General features: G+C 41.1%; 1 protein-coding gene and 1 non-coding gene across 3 annotated transcripts in view; both read left to right on the plus strand.

Moving 5' to 3' along the window:
* Rec114 (REC114 meiotic recombination protein) overlaps positions 1-9,022 on the plus strand; it is a 132,548-nt gene that overhangs the window by 19,604 nt on the left and 103,922 nt on the right. The gene's annotated exons all lie outside the window — the stretch shown is intronic.
* LOC115070937 lies at positions 1,663-1,828 on the plus strand. The gene has a single exon (XR_003850046.1). It is a non-coding gene; the product is annotated as a U1 spliceosomal RNA (small nuclear RNA).

Raw genomic sequence — 9,022 nt, forward strand, 5'->3', positions numbered from 1 at the left:
TAGGCTAACTGAAAACCTAGAAACTATCTGTCTGTCTGTCTATCTAAATACCTAAGGAAAAGTTTGGTATAATATGAATATGTAAAATACATACAGATAATAGACTTTTATCATTTACTATCATGAAGCATGAAAATCTATTATAAAACACTAAAAAGGTCAATTAAAACTTACATAAACAAACTGTACATGATACCATCCACAGTGGAGAGGAAGGTAAAAATGTAAAGTTGCAGCACTAATCAGAACTGTGTAAGTGAACTGCAGTGTATACCAGACTGCTGGGATTCCATAGCCCCTCCCACTGCTTGTGCAGCAAACTCAGGACCTGCCAAGTGACAGTTTTAAACAAACCGCACTTAGATGCTGATCATCTCTGTGTGAGCAGTCCATCTGTCAGAAAGTTGCCTATCACAATAAAAAATGATACATCAGTTCCTACATGGTTTTCACACAAGAAATATGATTTTCTCAGTAAAAGTGATTTCTCAGGGTGTCCCACATACAAGATACTTGTGGCTTACAAAATATGTGTTAACCAACTGTTTATCCTGGGCAAGGTTTCTGGTCAACCAGAAACAGGCTGACAGAAGTTAAGTTTGAAAGAGTTACAATCAGAATTTTATCGGCAGCAGTAAGCAGAAGTCAGAGAGGGCTGAACAGCTTACTGCCTGCCTGGTCACTATTACACCCAGGAGGGACACAGCTGCACAGGCACTTTCACCTTTACCAAGGCTCTAGCTACCACCCTCAGCAAGACCACACCAAGCGTGGCACTGTGCACAGAGCAGGAAGTGGTGGTCTGTTTGCAGAGACAAGAAAAGTTTGGGGAACACCAAAATGGTTCAGGGTGAGGAATAGATGTGTTTTCATCAATAGAAGGATGCCAAGAAAGATGTGCTTGCACACCAAACCACCATAAAGAACAGCTCTAGGAAGCACCTTTGCAGCACAGGAGATGGAGAGGTTGGAGCTTGACTGCTGAGGGAGAAGAGGATGCAGAGACACATGGGTCCTGATAGTGCTCCAGTTCATGGCAGTAAACTTGTAACAGACTATGACCGACACCAGTGTTACCCATCCACACAGTAGAGGTTCTCCATGCAATTGCTAGAAGAATTACCAGTAGTCAGTAGGGAAAAATGGAGGAATCAGCATTCTCAAGGTCAGGCCAACAATTTCACCCTTCTTTAGGTGAAATTCCTACCCTACCAGTTGTTAAGACCCAAATGCATATTGATTGCAGTACTGCAACCCTCCTGTACAGGCAGAAGTGGAGACTGTTGACAAGCATGGTGCAGGACAGGGTAACATTAGAACAGGTATGGTGTTCACAGTGACCAGGATTCTGCAGGGCTCTCCTCACTAAAGAGGATAGGCCCAGAGGTAATAAAGGCCCAGGTGATAATAAAGAGGATAAAGGAAACTGAGATGAGACCTAAGGTCACCAGCCACCTGGATGGCAGCAGTGCCCTAACTTCAGCTATATAGACAGACTCCTAGGACACCCTAAACCATAAGATGGCCAGGATCTGATCCACCAGCTGGAAATTCATCCACTCAAGCTGAGAAGGGCTGGATGACCAGCTCTACCACTGTCTGGGTTAGTCATTAACAAGAAGAAAGGAATATTAAGTGGCAGCAATAAGAAGTAAATGACTAATACTTACCTGGCAGGGGAAACACTATGATCAGGAAGGTGGTTTTCCCAGGACGAGGCACATCCATTGCACTGTGAGATGTGCTGGCCCCAGCGATTTTCCCCAAATGCGGGAAACTCCACTGCATAATTTGTGGTAATGGGGGACTGCGTTAGTGCTCTCCCCTGGTTTTCTATGTTTAAAGATATTCTCTGGGGGCTGGAAAGATTGCTCAGTGGTTAAGAACACTGGTTGTTCTTGCAGAAGACCCGGGTTCGAATCCCAGCACCCACATGGCAGCTAACAACTGTCCCTAACCCCAGTTCCAGGGGATCTGACGGCCTCTTTTGTTCTTCGCTGGCATTGCACGACATGGTACATTTACCTACATGCAGGCAATACATGCATACACATAAAATAAAATTTTAAAAAAAAAGGAAGTAAATGATTGAGCCAAGTGTGGTGGCCCACGCCTTTAATCCCAGCACTCGGGAGGCAGAGGCAGGTGGATCTCTGTGAGTTCAAGGCCAGCCTGGTCTACATAGTGAGTTCCAGGACAGCTGGGCCTATAGGGAGACCCTGTCCCCCCCCCCAAAACAACAACAACAACAACAACAACAAAAAAAAAAAAACTGGTGGCTCAAGTGGTAATAAAAAGCAGCTGGATTTTAGGCAGTTTTATTATCAGTTCCCTACAGACAAAGCCCTTCTTGTTGGTGGACTGCTCCCTTTCCCACCTTAGCAGGACTCTTCTCATTTGTCATTGCTGTGTCCTTACTGCACATTTCAATCCCACATAGCTCCATGAGGGCAGGGATGTTTATTTTGTGTGTGACAGATGAAGTAGCCAATGGATGAATCGAGTTAATCGGGAGAAAGCACCAGGGCACAGATAAAACTCCAGCGGAATAGAGTTTATTAAAAGGAACACCTGGGACAGATTCCCTTTTAGGTAGGGAAAATGTCTGCCCCCAGGTCATGAGCTGGGGTCTTTTATAGGGGGAGGCTTCTGGGGGGTGCAGAAGGCAGGAAGATACTTTTTTTTTTAAAGGTTGGGGAGTGGGGAAGCAGGAGAGCGGGACTGTTAAAACCTGCCCCCTTTAGAGATCGAAGGGGAATCCTGCTGTGTTGGCCAAACAGTGAAGAGTCTGCTTCTCTTGACTTCTAAGACCAGGGTGCTTATTAATAATGTTCCCTTTCTCAGGGGCTTGTGAGGTCCCTGAAGCCCTGTTGGTGAGGGGGTGGGCCTATCTGAGCCCTAACAGTGTGGATGTGGGTATGGGCATGTGTGTGTGTGAGTGCTGGTGCGTGCATGTCATGACCCAGTGTGGAGGTCAGAGGACAGCTTGTTTTGGAATTGGTTCTTTCTATTCACTTTTTTGTGGGCTCTGGAGATCGAACTCAGGACCTCAGGCATTTACCTCCTGAGTTGTTTAACAGGCTCAGGAATTTTGATTTGGATAGGATTGATCAATTTGAGAACATCTGTCCTAGCTTCCTATTGCAGTTTTTAATAACCTACCACACGTAGTAGACTAAAACTGTAACACTATTAGCTTATAGTTCTGGAGGTCAGAAATCTAAAATGATTTTTTTTTTTTTAATGGAACAAAACGTAATGTGTGAGGGGAGCTAATTCTTTCTGCAGGCTCTGGGAAGGGATCCATATCTTCCTTGTCTCAATTAGAGGCTGCCTGCATTTCCTGTGCCTGCCTTCCATCTCCAACGCCAGTGCTCACATTTTTTTTTTTTTTCTGACTCTGTCACTCTCCTTCCCTTAATGACCCTTATTACATGGGGCCCTGACATAATAATCCAGGATAATCTCCCTATCTCAAGATACTTAATCACATTAGCAAAGTCCCTTTTACTGTGTAAGATAACATTCACAAGTTCTAGGTGTTAGGACATGGACCCCCTTTGGGGTCCATAAGCCTGCCTACCAGCATTTAATAATACTAAATCTTCCTATCCACAAAGAGATATGTGTTATCTCTCCATATATTTATGATTTTTAAAATTTCTCTTAATTTTCAGTGTGCTGTTAAAACCAGGTTCCAATTTCTACTAGCATACTAGTTTCTTGTCATTGTGACCAAATGCCTGGCAAGAACCAATTTTAGGGATAAAAGGTTTATTTGGGCTTAGAATTCAAGACGATACAGTCCGTCTTGGCATAGAAGGTGGCAGGAGCCTGAGGCACCTGAGCATATCCTGTCCTCAGGAAGCAGAGGGCAGACAGGGAGTGGGTCTGGGCTATTAAAACTGGAGATGGGTTCCTAGTGCCCCACTCCTTCCAGCAAGGCTTCATTACAACCTTCCAAAACAACACCGCCATCTGGAGACGAAGTGCTCAAACAGATGTGCTCATGAGGGATTTTTAAACCACCACAACTAATATATATAAATGTAGTTTGTTTTCGTTTATTGAACTTGTAAATACCATCTTTCTGTAATTCACTTAAAGTAGTAAAGTCAGTCAGATTTTCTACATAGACAATCATATTGTCTGTGATCAAGGTGGTTTTACTTCTTTCTTTTCAATCTGAGTGCTTTTTATTTCTTGTCTGGTTGCAGGAGTTTAGAACGCCCCAGTAAAGAATGCTAATTCAGAAGAAGACTGGACTTCTGTCTTGTTTTTTTACCTTAAAGTCTGATGTTAACTGTCGATTCCTCACAGATGCCCATCAGCTGGGATTATACTTGTGTGTGCAGACATGTTTGGTTTTTATGTGGATTTGGGGGATTTGAACTTGAGTCCTTATACTTGTACAGCAAGCACTTACCCTCTAAGCCATCTCCCCAGTCCCACAGAGCATTTCATAGTTTTCTCCTAGTATTTCGTAGTTGTGGTTCTTTATATTGTCTTTGCTCCAAATCATATTCTTTTTTAAAAAATTTAAAAAGATATTTTATTTTTAATTATGTGTATTGTGTATGTATGTGGGTATGTGCACATGAGTGCAGGTGCTGACAGAGACCAGCAGAGGGCATTGAATCCCCTGGATCTGGAGTTACACATAGTTGTCAGCTACCCAACATGGGTGCTGGGAACAGAGCTCAGGTTCTCTGCAAGAGCAGTGTGTGCTCTTCACCACTGAGCCTTCTCTCCCAGCCTTGTGATGATTCTTTTTTAAAATTTATTATTTTTATTTTATGTGTATGTGTGTATTGCCTGCATATATTAAGTGTACCCATGTCCTGCAATGCCTGTGGAGGACAGAAGAAGCCGTCAGATCCCCTGGAACTGGAGTTATGGATAGTTATTAGCTGCCATGTGGGTGCTGGGATTTGAACCTGGGTCCTCTGCAAGAACAGCCAATATTCTTAACCACTGAGCCATCTCTTCAACTTGTATTGATTCTTTTGTTTAAATAAAGTTTTTTAAAAAATTTTATTATTTTTATGTGTATGCATGTATTGCCTGCATGTAAGTAAGTGCACCCATGTCGTGCAATGCCCCCGGAGGACAGAAGAGGTTTTCGGATCCCCTGAAACTGGAGTTACAGACAGTTGTTAGCTGCCATGTGGATTCTGGGATTCGAACCCAGGTCTTCTGCAAGAGCAACCAGTGTTCTTAACCACTGAGCCATCTCTCCAGCCCCTGTTTTTTAAAGCTTTATTTTTTCAACTATATGGTTGGCTGGACCTGTTCATTTATCTTCATGGTAGCTTGTATTTCTACTGTGCATTAGTTTGTGCTTTGAAGCCAGTTCCTTACTCAGGGGCTTCCAAAAGGTTGCTCTGGCCAGGAAATTGTGAATTTCAGACTTAAAGAGACTAGAGCTGTGGTTGTAAGCTTAGAGTTAGGAACTTCCTTTTCCAGTTGTCAGACTTCTGTCAGCAAGGCTGTTAATGAGTTTGTTCTGGATTTTGCCTTGAGGCTACATCTTTTTGCCTTGGTCTCAATTTTGTTCACTGGGTCTTTTTTCTCTCTTGGTGGACTTTCTGGCTTTCTTCTTGTCCTTACCTGGTATTACAAAGTGTCAAGATAGTGGCAGCCTGAGAGGGCTGACAGAAGGAAGCTTGCCTTGCTTTGAGTATGTAGTTGGGGATGGGGGTGTAGCTTTGTTCTGCATGTGGAGACTGAGCACTGCTTATTGATGAGACCATCCTTTCTCCACTGAGTGTTTCTCAGTAACTTGGTTAAACCTGCCAGCTCTAAGTGTTCAGGCTTCTTTCTTTCTGTGTTCTTTCTTTCCCTCCTTGGTCCCATGTCTGTTTTGGTGCTACCATGCTGTTGTGTTACTGTAGCCATGTTGTCTGTTTTGAGGTTCAGTAGTCTGATACCTTTAGCTTTGTTCTTTTTACTTAAGATTACTTTTCTGATGCGGACTGCATTGAATCTGTGATTACTTTGGTTAGTATGGACATTTAAACTGTTAATGCTTCCAATCCACAAGCATTGAATATCTTTGCATTTATTTGTGTCATCTTCAATTTCTTTCACCAGTGTTTTAGATTTTTCAGTGTAGAAGTCTTTCATCTCCTTGTTTAAATATATTCCTAAATATTCTGTTTTTCTAGCTATTTAAATGGGATTTTTTAAATTTCATTTTTAGTTTGCTGTTAATATGTAGAAATGTTACTATTTTTTTGCATTGATTTTTGTATCCTATATCTCTACTAAATTTGTATATTAGTTCTAATAGCCACATCTTCTGTGACCCAGAATCTGGTTTATCTTGGTGAATATTCTGTGTATACTTGAAGAATATATTTTGTGCTGATATTGGTAGAATGTTGTGTAGATGTCAGCCAGGTCATGTTGGTTAGTGGGTTGTTTTTTTTTTTTCCAGTTTACTTTATACTTGGTAAGTATAAAGTTCTATGAACTTGTTTTATTGTTTATTGAAAGAAGGGTATTGAAATCTCTGACTACAATTGTGGACTTGTGTATTTCTCCTTACAGTTCTGTCTTATTGCTTCATGTGTTTTTAAACTGTTACTGGAAGAATAAATATTTAGGATGATAATATTTTCTGATGAACTGAACATTTATTATTATAAAATGATTATAATAAACCTTCTTATCAAATGTTACTATGACCATTGCAGCTTTTTTTGTAGTAACATGAATATAATATGTATTTTTCCATCTTTTTGTTTTTTATCTATTTGTTTGTTTGTTTGAGACAAGGTCTTACACTGTAGCCCAAGCTGGGCTGTTACTCACCTTGTTGCCCAGGTTGGTCTTGAACTTACAGGACTCTGCCTGTCTCAGCCTCCCATGTGTTTAAATTACAGGTGTAAGCTACCTTACCAACTTTTTTTAACCTGGTCATGATTTTGTATTTAAAGTGAATGTTTATAGACAGTATGTAGAGGAGTCTCATCTTTTTATGACAATTTTTGTCTTTATTAGAATGGGTTTTTTTTTGTCCTTTTGAGACAGGGTCTCTCCTGTAGCCCCAGCTGGTCTGGAACTCACTGTGTAGACCAGGCTGGCCTTGAACTCACAGAGATCTGCCTGCCTCTGCGAGTGCTGGGACTAAAGGTGTGTGCCACCACACCCAGCTATTGGAATGTTTAAATCATTTATATTTATTTTGATTATTGATGGGGTTAAGTTTGCCATTTTGTTATTTGTTGTGTATTTGGGTCACCTATTCACTTTCTCTTTTTAAAATAAGAAATTACTACATTAGTTTATGTGTTTGTTTGGGTGTGATTGCCACGCTATGTGTGGAGAGACCAGGGGATGGATACCTTGTGGGAGTCAGTTCTGTCCTTCCACCATGTGGGTTCTGGGGATCGAACTCTGATTGTCAGACATGATGGCAAACACCTTTACCAAACGCTGTGAACAGTCTCACAGGCCCTCTTTTTTTGTTTTTATTCTGCCTTCATTTGGATTTAGTACTGTTTATGAAGTCAGTTATTACCCTTTAATGACAGTTAAATAATGAATTCTTATGTGACCACTCATGTGATTACTCCTTTATACCAATTTCAGAATTCATCTTTTTCATCTGATCTTATTTTCCTTCTGCCTGAAGGACTTCTTTCAGCATTTTTTTTCAGTACAGGTCTCCAGGTGATCAATTCTCTCTGAAAACATGTTTGCTTCCTTTGAAAATCTTGCATTTTAATATGCTGCCTTTGTTGGGAGTTTCATACTCATTTATTTGTCCAATTGTGTATGTACTATGTGTCAGACGCTATCCTAGGCACTAGTATACATAGTAGTGATCAGTCTCAATCTTCTGTTCAGAGTAGACAGGTAACAGATAAGTAATAATAAATAAGTAATAATAAAGCAACAAAAAAGCAGTAAGTACTATGGAGAAAAATAAAGCTGGAGAAGGGACTATAACTGTCTGCTTTGAGTGAGAGGGGAGTTTTCAACAGGATGGTTGTGAAGAAGAGAGACTCATGAAGGCATCTAGAAGAGATTCTCAGAGAGTACAGCAGTGTAAAAGCACTGGGATTATGATCATAAATGTGCCTGGTGGGTTCAGGAAGCGGCAAGGAGCCAGTGTGTGGTGCCAGGGTGCACAGGGGGCTGAGAGCAGGAAGAGGAGAGAGGCAATGAGGGTTGGAATGAGATGAAGAGTCACTGCAGAGCTTTGAGCTGGAAATGTCCTGATTTCAGTCTTTAAAAGACAATTCCAGCTACTTACTGAAAATAAACTGTATTGGAGAGAGGAAGCAAGAACAGAAACGAGGAAGCCGGTTAAGTTGTTATAATAATAATCCAGTCAGCAGTGATGATAAGGATGACTACAACCAGACCTGAGGCTAGGTTGGGTTCTGTATATTTTGACATGAAGGATTTGCTGATGGATTGGATGTGGACATGACAAAAGAGAGATGGATGATTTTGTAGTTGTGCCCTACAGAAATGGAAAGATAGATTTATTTTCTGAGATGGAAAAACTGTGGCAGTCAGGATGAATAATTGAATGAGGAGGTAAGGAGTTCAAGGTTTGGACTGTCCATTCTGAAGTATCTGTGACACCTTTATTTAACATATTGATTGGGAAATTATAACAAGTTGGAAAGCAACAGAAAAGCACTAAGAACAGTGAAGAAAAGATTTTTCCTGGAAGTTCATGGTCACCACTTGAAAAAAATATTTAAAGGGAATTGGCATCTTTAAAATGAGCAGCCCTATCTAGCAAGAGACTATATGAAAATGTTTATACATACAGCATACTTTTTAGGAAAACTACACTGGGGCAGGGAACAGAATTCACTAACAAAAAGAATTCTAATAACAAATTATGGTGTAGTTGAAGTTGGTGGCTCACGCCTTTAATCCCAGCACTCAGGAGGCAGAGGCAGGCGGATCTCTCAGTTCAAGGCCAGTCTGGTGAACATAGTGAGTTCCAGGACAGCTGGAGCTACAGGGAAACCCTGTCTCAAAAAGACCAAAAAAA

This window comes from Nannospalax galili, unplaced genomic scaffold, assembly GCF_000622305.1.
Source record: "Nannospalax galili isolate Female #2095 unplaced genomic scaffold, S.galili_v1.0 scaffold54, whole genome shotgun sequence".
Lineage (NCBI taxonomy): Eukaryota > Metazoa > Chordata > Mammalia > Rodentia > Spalacidae > Nannospalax > Nannospalax galili.